Source organism: Rhinatrema bivittatum, chromosome 2, assembly GCF_901001135.1.
Source record: "Rhinatrema bivittatum chromosome 2, aRhiBiv1.1, whole genome shotgun sequence".
NCBI lineage: Eukaryota > Metazoa > Chordata > Amphibia > Gymnophiona > Rhinatrematidae > Rhinatrema > Rhinatrema bivittatum.
In genome coordinates, this window is record NC_042616.1 from 238,307,568 (window position 1) to 238,331,987 (window position 24,420).

The window sequence follows — 24,420 nt, forward strand, 5'->3', positions numbered from 1 at the left end:
CCAGCTGGTCTGAGGAGTAGAATCAAACTGAACTGTTCCTACTGATTGTAAATTAAAATTTTGCTATGAAGAGGTTTCACTGCTATTTTAAAAAAAGGGCATGCAAGGATATCCCTCTATTAGCTGATGTTACATCAGCTGCCTATAGATACCACAAATATATAGCGGTACCACTGAGTCTCTGGATTGACCCACAGTTCTTTGCTTTGAAGGATCTTGATGAGCATTTTTATTTTTCTTTCCTAACTTAAAAAGTTAAACAGTCAAGTGCAAAGGTAGTTTAAATGTTATGGAATCTGTTTTGAAATGTTTTTCTCCCATTCTTTGCATATGCCCAAAACTCTTGAAAATGAGCCTGTCAGTTATTCTCAATTTTTTATTTTTTGAGTCTTTATGCTTTATCAGTTTGCACTGATACTATGTATTATCCATAATTTCTGTATGGTTCATGCACTTAATGTTTTTTATATCAGAGTGGAAAGAATGCAGTAAATAGAATAACACACTTTCTGTAAGCTTATAATACCAATGTGAGGCTTTTCCTTTGAGAAGTAGTTAAGAGTACCCCAGAGATGTTATGCACTTGGTATCCTGGCTCTGTTAAACCTTCTGTTAGCAGAGCTTTCCATATAAGTATGTTATCCAGTGTTGCATCATATGTTGTAGACAGCTGATGTAATATCAGATAATAGTGGTATATTCCTTTCCATTTTTTAACTTGGCAGTGCTTGCTTTTTCTCCTCTTCCTATCCTCCCTCTATACCAAAATCTCCCCCTTCTTTTCCTTACCTCAGGTCTGCTTTTGCTCTTTTTTTTCCTTCCCTGCTACAGTGCAGCACCTCAATCCCTCAGCTTCATCCCCTTTACTCTCTTTCTCCCTTCCTTTCCTTTTTGTGCTATTCAGCACAGTAGTGCACTGCCATGTATCCATTACCCTTTCTATAAAGAAATATTTCCTTAGATTACTCCTAAATTTACTCCCTTTCATCCTCATCCCATGACTTCTCATTCTAGAGCCTCCTTTCTGTGCTTGGAAACCTTGGAGGTATTTAAATGTCTATCATATATTTCCTGTAGGGCAATGGTATTCACTCCAAGCCCTTAAGGGTTACCAACAGGTCGTTTTTTCAGGATATCCCCAATGAATATGCATGAGAGAGATGTGCATGCACACTGCCTCCCTTGTTTGCTCATCTAACTCATGCATATTCATTAGGGATATCCTGAAAGCCCAACCTGTTGGCGGCCTTCAAGGGCTGGGGCTGAATACCACTGATCTAGAAGTATACATGTTTAGATTTGGTTTTGTCCTCATATGCTTTAGAACAAAGACCATGGATCATTTTAGTAGCCACCCTCTGGACAAACTCCATCCAGCTTATATCGTTTTAAAGGCATAGTCTCCAGAATTGTACACAATATTCAAGTGAGGTCTTACCAAGGACCTATACAGGGGCAATATCATCTCCCTTTTTCTGCTGACCATTCCTCTACCTAAGCAGCCAAACATTTTCTGGCTTTTGTTGTCATCTTATCCACCTGTTTGGCTACGTTAAGATCATCAAATATTATCACCCTAGATCCTGTTCTTCTTTTGTGCTTAGAAAAATTTCACCCCCTATGCTGTATCTTTCCATTGGGCTTTTCCACCCTAAATGCATAATTCTGCATATTTTTTAGCATTAAATCTTAGCTGCCAGACCTTAGACCATTCCACAAGCTTCGCTAGATCCCTCCTCATCTTTTCCACAACTTTGACTGTCTACGCTATTGCAGATTTTGGCATCATTGGCAAAAAGACAAACCTTTCCCGAAAATCCTTTTGCAGCATTGCTCATAAATTTTGAAAAGGACCTATTCCTGATGTACACCAATAGTAATGCCCCCTTCCTCCGAGTGAACTCAATTTACCACTACCCTTTGTTGTCTGCCACTCAACCAGTTTCTAACCCAGTCAAGTTACTTTAGGGCCCATGCCAAGGGTGTTCAATCTATTTATAAATCGCCTATGTGCAAAGACCTTATTGAAATCAAAGTATACTACATCTGACGCTCTCCCTAATCCAGCCCTCTGGTGCCCCAATCAAAGAAATTGATCAGATTCATCTGACAAGATCTATCTCTGATAAAGCCATGCTGCCTCGGATCTTACAGTCCATTGGATTCCAGAAACTGCACTGTCCTCTGTTTTTGTAGCAATTCTGTTAGTCCGAACTCTGTGGTGAGCAAATTAATTGGCTTGTAGTTCCCAGCCTCCTCTTTACTTTCACTTTTTTGTGAATAGGAACCACATCTGCCTGTCTCCAGTCCTCTGGAACTACTACTGACTCTAAAGAATAATTGAAAAAGTCAGTCTGCATTGCTGCCAGAACTTTTCTGAGTTCCCTTAATTCCCTCTGATGTAACCTATCTGGTACCACCACTTTACTTCAAGTTTAGTTAGCTCCTCGCAAATACACTTTTCTGAAACTCTATTGAGGTTTACCTCATTTCGAATCTTATTTGTGTGTGTTTTATGCGGTCCTGCTCCTGGTCTTTCCACAGTGAACACCCAACAGAAATATTTGTTAAGCAATTTCGCGTTTTCCTAGTCAGCTTTCTCATATTCTTCCCTTTTACCTCTCACTCTCTCAATTTCGCATTTCCTCCATTCACTGACACATCTGAAAAAGTCTTGTCCCCCATTTTTACCATATTTATTGGTTTTTCATCCATAAGAATCTTTACATTCCTGATCACTTTCCCAGCTTCTCTTAGGTTTTCCAGATATTGTTGCTAGCCTTCTCTTTCAGTTTATGAACTCTTTTTCCTTTACCTTTTCAGCTACTTCTTTAGAAAACCATAGCAGCCTCTTTTTCCTCTTTTTTTTCTTATCAAAAAGGTTAGTTGTCCTTATATCTCCTTTTAGTTTTGCCCACTGCTCTTCTGCTTCCCCCTAGATTTTCCTGTTCAGCTAATGACTCCTTGAAATACTCCCCCTTTTTAACAGTTTTCTTGAAGTCTAGGACCCTTGCTTTTGAATGAGCTATCATCTCCTGCCCTCTAATACCGAACTACACCATCCAATAATCACTGAATCCCAGAACATCCATTACAATATCAGAAACACTGTCTCCATTGGTAAGCATCAGGTCCAGTATCACCCCCTCCCATGTTGGTTCTGTTACCAGTTAATGGAACAGTTCTCTGCAGAGAATCCAGGATCTTCCTGCTTCTTGAAGACACAACAGCTGGGATGTCCCAGTCAACATCTGGCAGATTGAAATCCCCTAAAAATACTTCCCCCTTTCATAGCAATTTTGTGAATATCCTCCATTAAATTTGTACATTTCTTCTGTCTGTGATGGAGGTCTTTATTTTGCACCAATATAAATAATGTTCCATTCCCTCTTTCCAGATAAACACACAGTGCTGCCACCTCACCCTGTAAGCCCTTTTTCCTAGCGTGTAGCAGATGGACTCAAAACAAATGGGTATAGTGTGCTCGTGCTAGCAGTTGGAGACGGATCTGACATCAGCACGGGTACATATACCCCCACAGGAAGTGTAGCAAATCAGTAATTTCCTGGCGTGTAGCCAGATGGACTCAGAACAAATGGGATAGTATCCGCGTGCTAGCAGTTGGAGAAGGATCTGACGTCAGCACGGGGTATGTATATCCCCACAGGAAGCGTAGCAACTTAGTAATTTCCGTCTCCAAAGCAGTTTGGAGTGCCTGCACGCTAGTTGAGCGTGCTTTCCAAGACTACTTTAATTTTTCTCTTTTCTTATAATTCTAGATTCTACTTTCTACAAAAATATCGAGCCCCGCACTCCTGCGGTGATACCCTAAGGTCCCTCCCCCAGTAGAGTTTCCCGGGGTGATTTCCGTGATCCCCCGGAGGTTTAAGTCCTCGGTCCGGTGGCCGAAGCGCGGCAGGGACATAGCCCCCGGGCGAGGTTCGGGTGAGGCATACAAGGCGCCTCGGTCCCGGCGTGGGCGAGGCAGCGGGTGCATATCCTCAAAACGCGGCAGTGAAGGTACTTGCCCTCTCCCCCCGCAGCCGGAGACCGCCCGGGTTCCAACCGGGAAGCGCCGAGGATCAGGTAAGGCGTACATCTCTTATTTCTGGTCTCCGAGGAACACAGGATCGGCGGCCGTGGCACGCCGTGGAGGGTGCCATTTTGTGGGCCTGGTTCAGGTATTGAGCGCCCGTAATAGGCGCAGCTCTATGACTAAGCGCATATTATATTCCATTGGCCTTATTGCTGAGAGCACATATTGCTGAGAGCCTGTTGAATGCCACTGAGCATGTATTGCTAACCGCTTATTGCTGAGAGCCTATTGAATGCCATTGAGCGTGTATTGCTAACCGCTTATTGCTGAGGGCCTATTGTATACCATTGAGCGTGTATTGCTAACCGCATATTGCTGAGCGCATATGGCATACCATTGAGCGGTTATTGCTAACAGCATATTGCTGAGAGCATATTGCATACAATTGAGCTGTATTCATGGCCGCCTATTGCTGAGAATATATTGCATATTATTGTTAAGCGCCTGTTCTATTAAGCGTATATAACTGCCGCATATTCTTATTATTGTGCGCCTGTTGTATTAAGCGTATCTTGCTGCCGCATATTATTATGCGCCTGTTATATTAAGCGTAAGACTAAAGAGGTTAGGACTTTTCAGCTTGGAGAAGAGACGACTGAGGGGGGATATGATAGAGGTGTTTAAAATCATGAGAGGTCTAGAACGGGTAGATGTGAATCGGTTATTTACTCTTTCGGATAGTAGAAAGACTAGGGGGCACTCCATGAAGTTAGCATGGGGCACATTTAAAACTAATCGGAGAAAGTTCTTTTTTACTCAATGCACAATTAAACTCTGGAATTTGTTGCCAGAGAATGTGGTTAGTGCAGTTAGTATAGCTGTGTTTAAAAAAGGATTGGATAAGTTCTTGGAGGAGAAGTCCATTACTTGCTGTTAAGTTCACTTAGAGAATAGCCACTGCCATTAGCAATGGTTACATGGAATAGACTTAGTTTTTGGGTACTTGCCAGGTTCTTATGGCCTGGATTGGCCACTGTTGGAAACAGGATGCTGGGCTTGATGGACCCTTGGTCTGACCCAGTATGGCATTTTCTTATGTTCTTATGTATATTGCTGCCGCTTCTTATTGTGCGCCTGTTCTACTAAGCGTATATTGCTGCCGCATGTTATTGTGCGCCTGTTCTACTAAGCGTATATTGCTGCCGCTTATTATTGTGCGCCTGTTGTATTAAGCGCATGTTGCTGCCGCATAGCATTAAGCGCATACTTTTCAATGGAACAGAACGCCTCAGCGTCTTCAGTGGGGGCGCCTCCTGCCTCCAGCATTAAAGCCCTCGGCCTCTGCTCTGCAAGCCAGCTTCGAGCCACGCACACTGATGAGCCAGACTCCCTATGTGCCCAATGTGAGGAGGCCGTGGGACCCTCGGGCCAGGACCAGTCTCAGCCACGATTTGCTGACAGTTCCCCAGGGGCTACCCCGGATTTAGTGGGCAGTCTCGACCAATCGGAAATCCCGGGGGATCTTGTACCCCGGCGATTAGAGGCTGCTTCAATCTCCTGGGTGGATCTCTTAAGGGGATTCATGCCTTTGTACAGATGCAAACGGCTTCCCGTCCAGGCCCTGCGGTTCCTGCTGTTCCTGCGGTTTCTGCGGCGGCCGCAACTGCGGTGGCGGCTCCTGCGGATCCTGTTCCTGGACCCTCACACCCTTATCGTGAGCAGGACCTCCCGCCGCTGGACAGCCCAGATCAGTCAGACCAGGAGTTTTCACTGGACGAGTCCGAACTCCCGAACGAGGGGGAACTTCCCCCAGGGATTGAGCCATACAGAACCATGAGGCGGTTCTTCCCTAAGGAGGATCTCTCCGACCTGGTGTCTCGGTGTCTGGCAGAGTTGGATATTACGGGTCCTAGCGCTACGGTACCCTCTGCGCAGAACCCCCTGCTGGAAGGTCTTCGTCCTACAGCCCGCCATTTTCCTTTCTTGCAAGCAGCACAACAACTGATAGATTTAGAATGGGCGGCACCAGCGGCTTCCTTCAAAGGGGGCCGGGCCCTGATGGGCATGTACCCATTGGCACCGGCTATCCAGGACCTGCTGGCGTGCCCTCAGGTGGACGCCTTGATTAGCGCTGTGGTCAAGCGCACTACCATTCCAGTTGAAGGGGGGACGGCCCTCAAGGAGCCTCATGACCGACGACTGGACGCCATTCTGAAACAGACCTTTGAGGTGGCAGCTCTCCCTTTGCGGATTGCAACCTGCTGCACAGTGGTGACGCGTGCCTGTTTGTCACAGGTCAGGAACAACGCTCCAGCAGCTGACATGGAGTCCGCTCTCTCGTTCCTCATGGATGCTGCATCAGATCTAGTCCGGACAACAGCCAAGGGGATCTCATCCTCCGTAGCCGCCAGGAGGCAGCTCTGGATCCGGAAATGGTCAGCTGATGCGCCTTCAAAGACATGCCTCACCAGATTGCCCTTTAAGGGCTCTTTCCTATTTGGCAGCAACCTGGATAAACTGGCCAGTACATGGGGCGCCTCTCCAGTGCCTAGACTGCCGGAAGATTGGTTCCGGAGGAGCCAGCGCGCCTTTCCAAGGCCCTCCAGGGGCAGGAGTTCACAACGCTTCATTCCTTACAGGAGTCGCTATCAGGCGCCGCGTCCTCAGGCCAGGAATCAGTCCTTTCGGAGCAAGCAGCGCAAGAGGGGAGCAGGCACGGGCTCAGGTCCCGGCCGCGCCTCACAATGAGAATCCGCCGATTCATCTGGGGGATGGAGCCATAGGGGGCAGGTTAACCCTCTTCTACCCCAGATGGGTCGAGATTACGTCGGACCAGTGGGTCCTCGCCATCATCCGAGAGGGGTATTATCTGGACTTTCATCATCTCCCTCCGGACAAGTTTGTGGAATCTTCATGTCACCCACAGCCTTCCAGATGATTGTAGATCACTGGGGGATTCCGGACATGGATTTACTGGCGGACAAGTCCAATGCTCAAGTACCCAGATACTTCAGCCGCAAGCGCGATCCGTTCTCCCACGGAATCGATGCCCTGGTGCAGCCATGGCCTCCAGGGACTCTGCTATACGCCTTTCCTCCGTGGCCTCTGCTGGGCCTAGTTCTTCTAGTGGCACCAGACTGGCCAAGAAGACCCTGGTACGCGGACATGAGAAGACTACTGGCAGGGGATCCCCTTCCCCTGCCCCCTCTCCGGGACCTTCTACGTTAAGGTCCCATCCTCCACGAGGATCCAGCTCAATTCTCTCTTACGGTCTGGCCATTGAGAGGGCTAGACTGAAGAAAAGAGGTTACCTCAGAGCCCGTGATAGATACACTCCTCCGAGCTCGCAAGTTTTCCACATCCCTCACCTATGTAAGGATCTGGAGAGTATTTGAAGCATGGTGCGATACTCATGGCACCAATCCACATGCGACCACAATTCCTGTTCTGGATTTTCTGCAGGATGGGCATCAGAAGGGTCTCTCCCACAGCTCCATCAAAGTGCAGGTGGCTGCACTGTCTTGCTATGGTCCCAGGAGGGATGGCAAGACCATTGCCAAACATCCAGATGTTTCTCGCTTCCTGAAAGGAGTCAAGCACATTCGTCCGCCACTGAAGTGGCCAGTGCCTTTGTGGAACCTCAACCTTGTTTTGGATTTCCTCTCGGGGTCTGTCTCTTCGTTCTCTAACCTTGAAGATGGTGTTCCTATTGGCGGGTGTGTTCAGCACGCCGCGTCTCAGAGCTACAAGCACTGTCCTGCCGGGATCCCTTTTTGAGAATCACTCCAGAGGCTATCCATCTTCGCACGGTTCCCTCCTTTTTACCTAAAGTGGTCTCACAATTTCACCTTAACCAAACTATATCCTTGCCTACCACGGCGGGTTTGATGAAATCTGAAGAAGGGCATTTGCTACGCCATCTCGACATAGGCAGACTGCTGCCCAGATATCTGGAAATGACACAAGAAGTACGAAAGACAGACCATATGTTCGTCCTATACAGCGGGAAACGACAAGGGGAAGCGGCCTCTCGGCCCACCATCGCCCACTGGATTAAAGAAGTTATCAGAGCAGCTTACGTGGAGGCCGGGAAGTCTCCGACTCTACAAGTCAAGGCTCATTCTACCAGAGCACAAGCGGCATCCTGGGTGGAATCTAGGATGCTGTCGCCTGCAGAAATCTGTAAAGCAGCGACGTGGTCCTCCCTCCATACCTTCTCCAGGTTCTACCGTCTGGATGTCCAGGCCAGGGAGGACTCCACATTTGCGAGGGCGGTACTACATGGTCCTCAGGCAGCCTCCCGCCCAGGCTGGGAGTAAAGCTTTTGTACATCCTATTCGTTCTGAGTCCATCTGGCTACACGCCAGGAAATGTTGAGATTACTTACCTGATAATCTCCTTTTCCTTAGTGTAGACAGATGGACTCAGCATCCCGCCCAGCTGCCTGTGTACATGGGTTTCACCGATTCAAGGTAAGCCATGTCATCTGTTTCCATAAGAGCGTACACTCTACCAGGTGTCAACGCCTTCCGGTTGGGAATGCTGGCGGTCTCCAGCTACTATCAATCGGTCAGGGGAATCCTGTTTCACTTTTCACTGAGCGTCAGTACACACATCCATAACAGCTTTTGCAAGGAAGATTACTAAGTTGCTACGCTTCCTGTGGGGGTATATATATACACCCGTGCTGACGTCAGATCCGTCTCCAACTGCTAGCACGCGGATACTATACCCATTCGTTCTGAGTCCATCTGTCTACACTAAGGAAAAGGAGATTATCAGGTAAGTAATCTCAACATTTTATGAGTTGCATTCTAAAACTTCTTAGAGATTGGTTTCCATTTTTTGGTGCCTCATTATCTGCTTTTTTTCCAGTATCCCCCTGGTTCATTGCTGCTCAAGGATAGGTTACAGTTGTCAGGGTTAGTGGGGGGATTTAATCTGCAGCCCCAGATATTCAAAAATAGAGGATTCTGCAATGGATCCACAGGGACACTGAATCACTAAGAACCGTGAAGAAAATATTACGTGAAGCCATCAATTTGGGACACATGTAATTCTGGTCCCTATTGAACTATCCAGGTTCTGGACACACTAGGGTTCTTTGCAACTACCCCAAGGCCCATCTCAGCCTTTCACTATAATTGGACTTTATTGGAGCCCTGCTAGACATGGCTCGGGCCAAGGTCTTCCTACCCCCAGCAACAGGCCATCAACCTGATGATCAATGTAGCGGAGATTCCATAGAGCCAGCAGGCGTCAGCTTGGCACATGTTGAAGCTGTTGGGGCATATGACCATGATAGTATGTCACTCTTTGGCAAATTTGCATATGTTAAAGGCCCAATGGACATTGAGGTCACAGTGGCGACAAGCCACTCAAGACCTCCAGGATCGCATCCAAGTCATGTCATCGCATCCACCTTTTTGTTCTGGTGGCAGGAAAATTTGAATCTGGAAAGGGAAGTATTCTTCCAAAGTCCTCCCACCCAAATTGTCCTAATCACGAGTGTGTCCACCCTTGGCTAGGAAGCTTATTGAGGCTAGAGTGGCAGACCTGGAGGAGCTGAGACAGAGAAGTATATAGATGAGATCTTCAGGGATATAGTAGCTAAGTCCCAACTCCAGTCTGGCAGCCCTGCTGCTGCCTTGGAGGAGGAAGGTCTCCTGGTTGGAGAGCATCAACCTGTTGTAGTAAGAAGTTATCCTGTAGCAAGAACCTGATCTCCAAGTGATGCATTGTCCTCTTGCTCCGAGGATGTGTCTCAGGGCTACTGCTGAGGAGGAAAAGTTAGGTTGGCTGTCATAGTTGGTGATTCGATTATTAGGAATATAGCTAGCTGGGTGGCTGATAGACGTGAGGATTACCTGGTAACATGCCTGCCTGGTACAAAGGTGGCGGACCACACGCATCACCTAGATAAGATTTTAGACAGTGTTGGGGGAGGAGCCAGCTGTTGTGGTACATGTGGACACTAACGACATAGGAAAATGTGGGTAGAAAGCTGAAATTCAGAACTCCAGCTAGCATTCCACGCGCAAGTCTCCAGAGGTTGGCAGAGCTCCAGAGTCTCAATGCGTGGATGAGACAATGGTGCATGGAAAAAGCATTGTTTTGTAAGGAACTGGGGAACCTTTTAGGGAAGGGGGAGTCTTTTCCAAAGGGATGAGCTGTGCCTTAACCAGGGTGGAAACAGGCTGCTGGCGCTAACCTCTAAAAAGGAAATAAAGCAGCTTTTAAACTAGAGGGGAAAGCTGACAATCACTCAGGAGCGCATAGTTCGTAGGAAGGTATCCTCTAAGGTTACTAATGAAGCAGGAGAGTTAGGGCATCCCAATAGGTTCCAATAAAAGCAAAAGTAGTCCATGTACCTATAAGTAAAGAATTATCTGAGCTAATTAATTCCAAATTATCCCTATCAACTGAAAAGCAGGCTGTTAATACAAACAAAAAACACACTTTGAAATGTCTGTATGCCAATGCCAGAAGTCTAAGAAGCAAGATGAGTTATATAGCAATGAATGATAAACTTAATTGGTATCTTGACAGACATGATGGAAGGATGAAAACCAATGGGATAGTGCCATGCGAGAGTACAAATAATGTCAGAGTGATAGGGAGCAGCAACTTGGTGGGGGTGGTGGCACTTTGTCCAGGATTGCACAGAATCCAACAGGATAAGGATCCTGCAAGAGACTACGTGCCCAATAGAATCTTTATGGGTATGTGTGTTGGAGAAGAGTATAGCAATAGGAGTATTCTACCGTCCACCTGGCCAAAATGATGACTAGCAATGAAATGCTAAGAGAAATTAGGGAAGCTAACTAGGGGTTATTTACTAAAGCTAGCGCACTCAAAGTCCCTTTTCGCGTGCGATAGCAAAAAAGGGGCGGAGTCGGGGTGGCGTCTGCCCCCGGAAGAGGAGGAGTCGGGGTGGACCCCGCTAGGACATCGCGGACAGCGAAAAGGTAAGAACCCTTTTCACTGCCCATTTCGCTCCCAATAGCACCACCTTTTATGATGGCGCTATTGGGTGTGAAAGCCGGCCCACCCCCCCTGTTAGCGCGCGATTCAGGGAGCCCTGCGACATTGGTAAATCTAGGCCTAAATTGGTAGTGCAGTAATAATGGGAGATTTCAATTATCCATTATTGACTGGGTAAATGTAACATCAGGATACACTAGTGATAAAGTTTCTGAATAGAATAAATGTTAGCTTTGTGGAGCAATTGATTCAGGAACAGATGAGAGAGGGAGCTATTAGATTTAATTCTTAGTGGAGCACAGGATTTAGTGAGAGTGGAAACAGCAGTGAGACCGCTTGGCAATAATGATCATAATATGATCAAATTTGAATTGACTGGCAGGGAGACAGTAAATACATCCACAGCTCTAGCAATAAACTTTCAAAAGGGAAACTTGATAAAATGATAAATAGAAAAAAACTGAAAGGTGCAGCTGAAAAGGTTGAGTGTACAATAGATATGGACATTGTTAAAAAAAACAAAAAAAACCCAAAACCAAACATCATCTTAGAAGCGCAGTCCAGATGTATTCGATGCATTAAGAAAGGTGGAGGGAAGGCCAAACAATTACTGGTGTAGTTAAAAGAAGAGGCGAAAGATGCTATTTTAGCCAAAAGATCTTTCTTCAAAAATTTGAAAAAGTATCCATCTGAAGAAAATAGGAAAAAGCATAAGCATTGGCAAGTTAAATGTAAAACATTGATAAGAAAGGCTAAAACAGAATATGAAAAGAAGTTGGCTATAGAGGCAGTAACTCATAATAAATACTTTAAAAAATATATTCGAAGCCTGAAGCGGGTATGGGAGTCACACAGTTTAGATGATCGAGGGGTTAAAAGGGGCCATTGCAAAAAGATTAAATTAATTCTTTACTTTGGTGTTTACCAAGGAGGTTGTTGGGGAGATACCCATTCCAGAGACAGTTTTCAAGGGTAATGATTTGGATGAACTGACCCAAATCACTGTAAACCTGAAAGATGAAGTAGGCCAGATTGACAAACTGAAGAGTAGCAAATCATCTGGACCGGATGCTATGTACCCCAGGGTTCTGAAAGAACTCAAAAATAAAATTTCAGACTTAGTGATTTGTAATCTATCATTAAAATCATCTGTTGTACCTGAAGAATGGAAGGTGGCCAGTGTAAACCTGATGTAATAAAAAGGGTTCCAGAAATGATCCTGGAAACTATAGATCATTGAGCCTGACATCAGTGCTGAGAAAAATCATAGATACTATTATAAAGAATACACCGAACATAGATAGACATGATGTAATGTGACATAGCATGGATTTACACAAAGGAAGTCTTGCCTCACACATCTACATTTTTTGAAGGGGTGGATAAAGGCAAACAGATGTGTGGTATATTTGGATTTTCAGAAGGCATTTGACAAAGTCCCTCAGAGGTTTCTAGGGAAACTAAAAATTCATGGGATAGGAGGAGAAGTTAATTTTGTGGATTGCAAACTGGTTAAAAGACAGGAAACAGAGTAGGATTAAATGGTCTGTTTTCACAGTGGCAAAAGGTAAACAGTGGAGTATCCCAGAGATCTGTACTTGGATCGGTGCTTTTTAATATATTTATAAATGATCTGGAAAGAGGTACAATGAGTGAAGTGATCAAACTTGCAGATGACACAATCATTCAGAATAGTTAAGTCACAAGCAGATTGTGATAAATTGCAGGAGAACCTTGCGAAACTGGAAGATTAGGCATTCATATGGAGGTTGAAATATAATGTGGACAAGTGCAATGCGATGCATATAGGAAAAAACCCATGCTGTAGTTAAACAATGTTAGGTTCCATATTAGAAGTTTAATACCACAAATGTTATGGGAAGAAGCACAAAGCACACTTGGATATCCAATTTAGTAAGAGCAAATGTGTGCTGCTAAATATGTTTCAAATGGTCTGATAATCAGGCAAGTCTCAAATTGTATAAACACAGATTTAATCCAAATAAAGATTGATATTTAAATGCAACTCAGTCCCCCGTCATGGGGCTATGTTTCACCAAGACTGCATCGGGAGGGACAGCTTACATCAAGAGCACTTTAACTTTTACCATCGAAAGTACTTTAATAGGTATTCAAGTCTGAAAAATATTTTTTGAGTCCATGTAGAGAACAACTTTAACGAAAGATGGGAATATCCTGTTAATGAACATAATTCATGTGCGCTTGATGTAAGCCATCCCTCCCAATGCAACCTTGGCGAAACACGGTCCTGTGTTGGAGGACTGAGTCGCATTTAAATGTCACTTTTTATTTGAATTAAATCTTCTGTGTTCATACAACTCATTGACTCTTTCCTGGTTACCAGACCATTTGAAACATACTTTTCAGCACTCATTTGCTCTTACTAAATACAATATTAGAGGTTACCACCCAAGACAAAGAACTGGGCATCATAGTTGATATTACATTGAAGTCGTTGGTTCAGTGTGCTGTGGCAATCAATGTTAGGAATTATTAGGAATGAAATGGCAAATAAAACTGAGGATGTCATAATGCCTCTGTATTGCTCCATCCTAAGACCGCATCTTGAATACTGTGTGCATTTCTGGTCGCCCAATTCCAAAAAGATATAGTTGCACTAGAGAAAGTACAGAGAAGGGCAATCAAAATGATAAAGAGCATGGAATGACTCCGCTATGAGGAAAGGCTCAAGAGGTTAGGCCTGCTCAGCTTGTAGAAGAAAGCTGAGGGGGGATATGATAGAGGTCTACAAAATCATGAAAGGACTTGAACAGGTAAATGTGAAAGTTATTTTACTCTTTCAGATAATACAAGGACTAGGGGGCATTCCATGAGGTTAGCAAGTTGCACATTTAAAACGAATCTAAGAAAATTCTTTTTCACTCAATGCACGATTAAGCTCTGTAATTCGTTGTTAGAGGATATGGTTAAGGCAGTTAGTGTAGCTGGGTTTAAAAAAGGATTGGATAGGTTCCTGGAGGAGAAGTCCATAAACTGCTATTAATCAATAGGGAAAAGCCTCAGTTTGTTGCCGGCATTAGTAGCATGGGATCTATTTAATGTTTGGATACTTTCCAGGTACTTGTGACTTGGATTGGCCATTGTTGGAGGCCAGATATTGGACTGGATGGACCCTTGGTCTGACCCAATATGGCATAGCTTATGTTCTTAAGCCACACACCACCCTGCTTAGAGAGACTTGGCTGACCAGTGTCAAATTGGCATTTATATCTGGACATGTGGCAGGGACTGAGTTTAAACTTCAAGAAATAGAGTCCAAGTTCTCTCTCCAGTCTTTTAACAATGTGAGACCTACCTTCTAAAATGGAAGATGTGCAAAGTAACAGAGCCAATTTTCAAACCTTTAATTTTTCTCTAGCATCAGTTGTCTTGCATACTAAACTGGAGCTTGTGAATAAATACTTCTAGAAAGAACAATCTCTATTTGATCAATTTTCATTAATTGTCCAGTTTTCTACCAAGAGATGTTTAAGAGAGATTTTTCCTATGTTTCTATTTGCTGGAGATACTGAAGATCCCTAAGACTGCAGTGCCACCTACCCTTTTTAAAGTTTTATATATGCATCTAAATGCAAGGAGGATGACCATTATGGAGATGGTGGTGAGCCTAGTCAATACAGCAGAAAAAACACGCCCTAGGGAAGCTTTGAGGTGCATCGAACCCCTTGACATCGAGCATGGGAAAGAATTGCAGAAATAGACTATTGTCTGACTCTTCCTGTCTGAAGAAGGCCAACGATTCAGGCTTTTCGACTCCAGCCTCAAGGAGTTCCAATGCCAAGCATCAGTCTGTCTATGTATGATGCCAGGCACGGACACATTCTGGCTGAAGCCGTGAATCCCATGAAGCATTCCTGTGGAGAGGAGAGCCCATCCTCTATGCAGCCCCAGGAACTGCAACAGTCTCCAGGTGTCTGGCATCGATACACTTCTGACTTTCCAGGAAGACATGGCCTCCCCTCCTAACCTGTGTTGGTATCTGCAGTCTTTGTGGTTTAGCTGGATAGAAAAATTTAGCAAGTCTTGGACAAGGTATTGTAAAGAATCTGTGCCCTAGCATGAAGTTCATCGTGTCAATGCAAACATTTCCATCCACTGTTGGATTTCCTACGACTACCCTGCAATTAGTTATCAGCGTTGGTACTGATGCCTATCCCTGGAGGGGAATCCATGTATGCTGCACTGATGGTGATCTTCTACCAATGGGGGGGCAGAAGCTTTGCCATTTCACAAGAGTTTTTCAGGTTTCAGGCCCCAACAAACAAGTGCTTTCCTTTCGGAAGCCTTGTCTGCAGGAAAGGTAACGGTCATCTCTTTCCCTAGATGTTCTAGTAGGGTTCAGCTCAGAGAATTCCTGGAGATATGGCTACAGATCTAGTGATGGCTTTGAAGAAGAGGCATCAACAGGTCTCTCCTCTAATCCCTCTTCTTTTCCAGAAAGAAGTCCCTATCAGAGGACCTCTCCTTTGCTGGATTTCTACAGAGAATGGTGGAGGCCATTACATTTCTTTTGCTAGAGGATGAAATTGGAAAGATGCTGGATATCCTCCAATTTGTGGCGCCTCTTAAGGAGTTTGCAGCAGTCTCAGTACACAATATCTTTCAGGAGGTGCAGATGAAAGGGTGTGAGAACTCCTCTGTGGCTCATATGAGTAATAAGGCAGATACAATATATCTTGTTCAAAATGCTCCTGGATTTGAAAAGAGGCAGATACTGCACCAATCTGTGATGGTCATATCTGCTCTCAAGAGGGTCAAGGGGACTAGAACCCATTCCTTGATGCTGCCAGGGAAGAATTCCATAACTTTGGATTCTTTCAGGAGGAGGATTTTTCCAGCGAGTGATACAGAGTTTGTTAATTTTGCTTCTTATCAGCTCTTCATGGGCCAGTACATATGGGATCTGCTGAAGCAGATGTGAGGGAGGTGACTGAGCAGTCACCAGTGGATAAGGGAATGGAATGTGTAAAACATAGTTCAGTTGACTTTTTGATGTTTTTCAAAATGGCATTAGGAATATCTTCCATGGTTATTGGCATTCACAGTCTCGCCTGGCTGAAGGCCTCAGACTTTAAGTCCAGGAAAGACTTTTTGTTTTTATATATATATCTATTTATTGAATTTTCATACACTTTTACAGAACATACTGTCCAGAATTTATGGCATTCACAATAGTAGGGGAGGAAGAACTTTAAATTGAAATAAAAAGAAATATACAATAATGTATGCATTAACATCCCCTCTATTTTGCCCAGTTTATAAGAAATAGGGGAGACAATTGTAGATAAAGAGCAGAATCAAAAGAAATTTTTACACATTATTATACATCATAATGCTTCTGAGTTAACCTGTGCATATAAATCTATATTCCTACTCCCCCCCCCCCCCCCCCCCGAGGCTAGCTGGAATGAGAATTAAGATAAACAAGTAACTGATCTGGTTCTTTAAATTTATACCTAGAATCTTTATTTCCCTGTACGTACCAGGATCATTCCAGACAGTGGGTTATGTTCCCTGTCCAGCAGATGGAGTCAGAACGAAAAACTCTCAGGGGGGTGCCTTATAGCCACGCCTCCCCTGCTTCAGCTTTCAGTTCTGACTCCAGCAGATGCGAGCAGGGGACACGGAGGTCCCCAGCATTTAGCCTTAGGCTTTTCTATTTTGTGAAAATAATCTTTTTATTTGATTGAGGGATCAAGTTTTTGTTTGAGGAAAGATTTATTAAATTAAATTTCTCTTTAAATATTTTAGTCAGGTTTTCTGGCTCTCAGAACTTGCTGACAGACTGTTTGTTACTGTCTCTTTTTCTTATTTCTTCCTCTTCCTGTCTGTTTTCCTTCTTCAGGTTTAGAGGTAAGTTTCTTTTTATTTTTCAGGTACAAAGAAACTCGTTTTTAGGGTCCGAGGAGCATATCGGTGGTGCCGTTCACTCCCCCCTTCCCGGTGGCGTGAGGAAGTATTTTAACCCGCGGCCCCGCAAAGTTACATTCCCCGGGGCCGCCAACTGTTTTGGAAGTCCCATTCCCTGACGGTTCTTGTGGGTTGTTGGGGGTGGAACTGGGCTGGACCCTCAGCCTTGTTATTTACGCTACCTGTTTTCATTCTGCGCGCTCGAGCAGCCTTCCTTTTTCGCGCCGAAATGCAGAGACATTTAGTGGCTGAAGGAGACGGGGTACAGGGGGAATCCCTGTCCCGTGACAGTCGGCGTTTCAGCGTCTCTTCGGGAGGGGAGGATAGCCCTTCCCCAGACGAAGTCGACCTCCCTCAGGAACGAGCGCACAGAAAGCGTCAGGCTCCGTTCCCGTCGAGCGCGGGAACGGCGGCCATTTTGAATCGGGAGACAAGCACCGGCATTTCTGCAGACGACGCAGGGGCTCAGTTCTCTTCTTCCCTGCCTTTTCCTACTAGCGGAATTAAATCGCTTGCACAGCCTATTGCAAACTCTGAGGAATTTTTCTCTCCAGAGTTTATTGTATTAATGCATAGGGCTTTTGTGCATAGCAGGGATTCTCTACCAGGTGGAGGGGGGCCTCCTCCAACTAAGATACCATGTCTGCCTACTCCCTTGGGGAGTTTTCTTCCCCAGGTTCCTCCTGTAGTGGGAGTTCCAGGGACTTCTCGGGGATCTCAATCTCTTCCGGCAGCACCTCAGACAGCAGCGGGAGGGGATCCTCTTGTGGTCCCGCTTATCGACGATCCCTCTCTTACTCCACAAGTCGAAGGGGATGATCCTAGAGTTCTCCGCATATTTCAGGTGGGAGAACTTGACGAGCTTATTCCACACATCCTCCAGGAGATGGATATAGATCCTCCTCCAGATCCAGTCACGCCGGATCCGAGTGTTAAGAAAGGGGATCCACTTCTAGCGGGACTCCGTCCTATGGCAAAAGCCTTTCCCACTCATCATAATATTTTACAGCTGATTTCAAGAGAATGGGATACTCCAGAATCTAATCTTAGAGTTGGAAGAGCCATGGATAAATTGTATCCTCTCCCAACGGATTTCTTAGAGCTTCTCCGTGTCCCAACGGTAGATTCTGCAGTCTCTGCAGTGACAAAGCATACTACCATTCCTGTTACAGGAGGGACGGCATTGAAGGATCCTCAAGACCGAAAGTTGGAGGCTTACCTCAAACGGGTATTTGAGGTCTCGGCTCTAGGTATGCGAGCTGCTATTTGCAGTTCGTTAGCTCAGCGTGCGGGTCTTCTTTGGATCCAACAGCTTCTTACATCTCAGTCTTTGCCAGATGCCGAGGCTCAGCAAGCAGACAGATTAGAGGCCGTGGTGGCTTACGGAGCAGATGCCTTTTACGATCTTATCAGAGTACAGGCTCGAGCCATGGTTGCTGCAGTATCGGCTCGCCGTCTTCTATGGTTACGGAATTGAGCAGCTGATGCCTCTTCCAAAACCCGCCTAGGATCTCTTCCCTTCAAGGGTAGATTCCTTTTTGGGGAAGATCTGGATCAGATTATTAAGAATCTTAACGAAAATGCGGTTCATAAGCTACCAGAGGATCGCCCCCGCTCTTATAGATCTTTCAACACTGGCAGAAATAGGTTCCGAAATCAGTGCAAATCTCGGCCCATGAAACAACAGCCACCTCGACCTCCTTCTTCCCGTTCCCATACTTGGAACTGGTCCTTTCGGGGCCGAATTTCTGGTAAGGACGGACATGGAACGAGTACCGCTCAGAAATCATCCCAATGATGCCAGGAGGACCCACGAGCCAGTTCCCCCATTTGGGGGGACGGCTTATGCTTTTCTACGAAGCATGGGTCCACATAACCTCAGACCAATGGGTACTAAATATCTTAAGACAAGGTTACGCGTTGGATTTTGTTCGTCCTCCTCCAGACAGGTTCCTATTCTCGCCATGCAGGTCCTTGCTCAAATGCCAGGCTGTTCGATGGACACTAGTTCGTCTCCTTGCCTTGGGAGCGATAGTTCCTGTTCCAGCCTCCGAATTGGGTCGGGGCCATTATTCCATTTATTTTGTGGTACCCAAAAAGGAAGGGACCTTCCGGCCCATTCTGGATCTCAAGACCTTAAACAACTCCCTCAGAGTTCCTCGGTTCCGCATGGAAACCCTTCGTTCTGTATTAGCTGCTGTACATCCAGGAGAGTTTTTAGCCTCCTTGGATCTTACGGAGGCGTACCTACATATTCCGATCCTTCGAGACCAACGATTCCTTCGCTTCAAGATTCTGGAACAACATTTTCAGTTCCGGGCTCTACCCTTTGGGTTGGCCACGGCCCCTCGGGTCTTCACAAAGATCATGGTAGTGGTGGCGGCGGCTCTCAGAAGGGAAGGGATCCTGGTACATCCTTACCTGGACGATTGGCTCATCCGAGCAAGATCCAGAAGTCAGGGAATTCAAGCAGTCAACAGGGTTCTTCAGTTTCTCCACTCACTGGGATGGATTGTCAACTACTCAAAGAGCAGATTACGTCCTTCCCAGACTCTGGATTTTCTAGGAGCACACTTCGACACGAATGAGGGGATGGTGTTCCTTACTCAGGAGAGAGCGCAGGCTCTACGCGACCAGATCCTCAGGTTTTTGTCTCTCGAGGTCACGACGGCGTGGGACTATTTACAGGTTCTGGGAACCATGGCCTCCACCATCGATTTGGTGCCTTGGGCCTTTGCTCATCTACGACCTCTTCAGAGGGCTTTGCTATCCCGCTGGAAACCGATCTCTCGGGATTATCAGGCTGTTCTACCGATTCCAGAGTATGCAAGACTAAGTCTCGATTGGTGGCTAAATCCACAACACTTAGTTCAAGGAGTATCCTTGGAGTTACCAAACTGGGTGGTAGTAACCAAGGACGCCAGTCTTTCCGGATGGGGAGCGGTCTGTCAGGACAGCTCGATTCAGGGACGTTGGTCGCCACACCAATCAACCTGGCCAATAAACCGTCTGGAGGCCAGGGCCGTGAGACTCGCCCTACAAGGATTTTTCTACACCTGTTGCACCACAGGGCGGTACGAGTTCTATCGGACAACGCCACCACAGTCGCATACATCAACCGTCAAGGAGGCACAAGGAGCAGACTGGTTTCCTTGGAAATCGACAGGTTGATGCAGTGGGCAAAACTTCATCTTCTCCGACTGGCAGCCTCCCACAATAGCGGGAGTCGACAACATACAGGCGGACTTCCTCAGCCGGCAGTGTCTGGATCCCGGAGAATGGGAACTCTCAGAAGAACTATGTCTCTGATAGTCAAGCGCTGGGGAACTCCCCGTCTAGATCTCATGGCGATGGCCAGAAATGCCAAGGCCGTCCGCTTCTTCAGTCGAAGAAGAGAACATGGAGCGGAAGGAGTCGACGCTCTAGTTCTCCCATGGCCACGTCAGTGTCTTCTGTATGTGTTTCCACCGTGGCCGCTAGTGGGAAAGGTCATTCGAAGAATAGAGGATCATCAGGGTCTGGTGATTCTCGTGGCACCAGAGTGGCCCAGTTGGCCGTGGTTCGCGGATCTTCTCCATCTAGCAGTAGACGACCCTGTCCGGTTCGGTCATCTCCCCCGACTTCTACGTCAAGGGCCAATATTTTTGCCAGCGGCAGATCGCTTCTGTCTTGCGGCTTGGCTTTTGAAAGGCGTAAGATGAGACGTCGAGGTTATCCGGAACCAGTTATATCCACCCTGCTTCGGGCGCGAAAGCCGTCCACTTCGGTCACCTATGTTCGAGTTTGGAAGGTTTTTGAGGAGTGGTGCGTTTCCCAAGATATTCAGGCTCCGCAGGCATCGGTGGGACAGATTCTCTCTTTTCTACAGGCGGGTCTGGATTTGGGTCTCGCCTATAACTCCCTCCGGGTTCAGGTAGCGGCTCTGGGGGCTTTACGTCAGGGGTTGGATGACAGCCTTCTGTCTACCCATCCAGATATTTTGCGATTCCTCAAGGGAGTGAAGCATATAAAACCTCCGATACGTCCTCCATGTCCGTCATGGAACTATTACTTCTGCACGACGGGTCTCGGAGTTACAAGCGCTCTCATGTCGGGAGCCATACCTCAGATTCACTTCTACTGGAGCTTCTTTGCATACGGTACCTTCTTTTCTACCCAAGGTGGTGTCAGGCTTTCACCTTAACCAGTCGGTGGAACTTCCATCCTTTCCCTCTTCGGAGTCGGGTGATCTACATAAGCTAGATGTACGACGTTCTCTGATACACTATCTGGAGGTTACGAATCAGTTTCGTCTTTCTGACCACCTTTTTGTCCTCTGGTCGGGGCCCCGAAGTGGATGCATGGCCTCCAAACAATCCATTGCTCGTTGGTTGAAGGGAGCTATTGTAGCGGCATATCTGGGATCAGGTAAGTCGCCGCCATTAGTGGTCAAGGCGCATTCTCTTCGTGCTCAGGCCACCTCTTGGGCGGAAAGCTCTTTTGTATCCACCCAAGAAATCTGTAGGGCTGTCACTTGGAAGTCTCTTCATACTTTCACCAGACATTATCGTCTAGACGTTCAGACGTCCTCGGACGGACAACTAGGAGACAGGGTTATTCGGGCAGGGCTGTCCGTAGCCCACCCGTGATGGGAAAGCTTTGGTACATCCCACCGTCTGGAATGATCCTGGTACGTACAGGGAAATGAAAATTATTCCTTACCTGCTAATTTTTGTTCCTGTAGTACCATGGATCATTCCAGACACCCTCCCTTGTTTTTGGGGGGTTTTCTCTGTGGGACATCCCTGCTAACCTGTCTCTAATTTTTCTCTTTATCTGTACTTCTGATACTGCGGGTCTGTTTTCTTCCACGCAGTACTGTTTACAAGTTTTGGTTCAGTTTTTACATTTTGTTAGTTACTAAATTTGTTGTCTGAGCCCCTGTTGGGTCGATAGTTTTATTGTTTTTTGGAGAACTTGATCCCTCTGGTTTACAAATCTTTATTTTGGCTTGGATATTCTATTTACTGAAAGCTGAAGCAGGGGAGGCGTGGCTATAAGGCACCCCCCTGAGAGTTTTTCGTTCTGACTCCATCTGCTGGACAGGGAACATAACCCACCGTCTGGAATGATCCATGGTACTACAGGAACGAAAATTAGCAGGTAAGGAATAATTTTCATATAATAATAGGCAATAACATGGAAACCGGAGCAAGAACTTTGCCCCCCTTGCCAAAACTTCCCCCCGCATTTCCAAGAATTTTTTCCTTCTTAACTGAGTTAACTTAGTAACATCAGGAAAAATTTTTGAGTTTGGTTCCGAAAGAACATCTTAAGAATTAAATCTTTCAACTGATGAATCTAGTTGCACAAAAAGAGTAGCTCTCTCCTCCACCACCAGCTCAAAAGATTTCTCCAATATATTTGTCAAATCAAAGGAATCCTCCACTTCCTCCTTCTGGTCAAACTGTTCTTTCATTTTGTCTGGCTGGGGAATATAATATTTTTTTTTTATTTTAGGCAAGTCTTGTTCCGCTATTTTCAGTATGTTAATAAAATAACATCTGAGTAACTCTCGGTGGGACAACAAACGCATTTTAGGAAAATTTAAGATTCTTATATTATTCCTCCTTATGAGATTTTCCATCTTAGTCATTTGAATATTCTCTGATTTAATCAGATTTATTTAAATTTTTTCCATTTCGATGACTCTATTTTCCAAACCAGAGATTGATGATTCATTTTCCTCCAGTCTTTTTTCTAAGACATGGCTCTGCTCAATACTCTTTAACCATAGTTGTCAGTGAGGCAATTGATTTTTCCATAGCAGAAAAAGCATTTAATATATGTTCCAAAGTCGCATTAGGATTTATGGAGTGTGAAGATTCACATACAACACGTATTCCTTTTTCCTTTCTCATTCCAGGCTTAAGAGAACTGTTACCTTCATAGGCTCTCTGCGGCACTTCAACGGGTGGGTCCCTGGAGCTAGCTGACTCTAAGCTCACCGAGGAGATAAGAACTTCCTCAACTCCTCTCTGGGGTTCCTCCACCTGGAAATCTGATTTTCCTTCCAGCAGAGCAGAGATGTTCACATCGGGTTCCAGTTTCTTTAGCGGAGCTTCTGGGGTATTAGGCACACCGGGGCTCAGAGATATTTCTGTGGCCAGGGGGGCTCAACGGCTGCTCTCCGTTGACTCCTCCAACGGTCCCTCCCTCCGGCTGTAGGTGCTCCAGGCCAGCAAAAACCTCCTTGATCCGTGGTTGCCGAGTAAGTTGAATCGGTGTTGAGGTAATCTCTTTAATTTTCACTTTGCGTTTTGTATGTGGCATAATACCACAATCAGAAGAAGAAGAAAATTCAAAGTTTAGGAAATTGTAAAGCGAAGAAATGCAAACAGCCATGGACCTCTGTTTTTTGCTGCTCACTCCTGGGCAGCCATTTTGTCTGTCTAGGTCCAGGAAAAGACTTGAAGATGCACCATGTACTAGAGAGAATATCTTTGGAGATTGGGTCAAGGAAACAATGGCATGGATCAGAGAACACTGTACAAATCTTCATCAACTCTCTGCAGCTACTTCAGACCCGCCCTACTCTGCCAGGAGTTACCCCGGTGGGGGGACCACAATAATACTTCTTCCAACCAAGGAGGCATTATCTTCTACCCATTCGGTCCTGTACACAACAGGCCCCTTGCCCTCATCCAAGGCAGCAAATGGCTTCCTAAGCCCATCAGCACTCCAGTCAAAACCAGGAGGACTCATTGAGAGATCCTGGTGAAAGCACAATTGTCTGTGACAAGAGCTGTGCCTTCTCTGTAGCTGCACCCTCTATCTGGAATACAGTAACTGAAGCTTTAAAACTTATGCAATATACAAAAATCTTTAAAACACTTCTTAAATCTTTTTTGCTGGTACTAACTTTTGCTTGATTTTGTGTGTTTAGACCACTTTCAAGCTTGTAGATCATTTGATTATGATCTTGGCAATGGCTGCTTTCACCTTAAATTGAAACTTGTCTTATCTTTTGTTTGTCTGACTTGTTTGAATCTTTTGTATTAATTATGTTATGTATATCACTTAGGGCCCAGAAACAAGCAATTTAATAAATACAAATATAACACCAAGGATGGGGTTTGCATAGAGAACCTGGATTCCAGTACCTGTGCTAGAGGACCTTCCAGTTGGAGGCAAGCTAAGGTTTTATGTAAACAGTTGATCCAGTGTAACTTTAGACTCATGGGTCCTCAGCATAATACAAAGAGGGTACAGATTACATCTGTTGATGGTTCCACCTTATCGGCCTCTGGACCTTGTTTGAGGGAAGTCTTTCAACTCTACAGAAGGGACTCTCCTCCCTCTTAGAGACTAATACAGTTGAGCCTTTTATACCAAGGGAAATAAGACAGGAATTTTACTTCAGGTACTTCCTGATTCCAAAGAAAAGAGGGGACTCTGTCCCATCCTAG

General features: G+C 45.6%; 1 protein-coding gene across 2 annotated transcripts in view; it reads left to right on the forward strand.

Moving 5' to 3' along the window:
• The window catches only part of LOC115084421 (ubiquitin-conjugating enzyme E2 E1), a 207,000-nt gene that overhangs the window by 127,649 nt on the left and 54,931 nt on the right, over positions 1 to 24,420 (forward strand). The gene's annotated exons all lie outside the window — the stretch shown is intronic.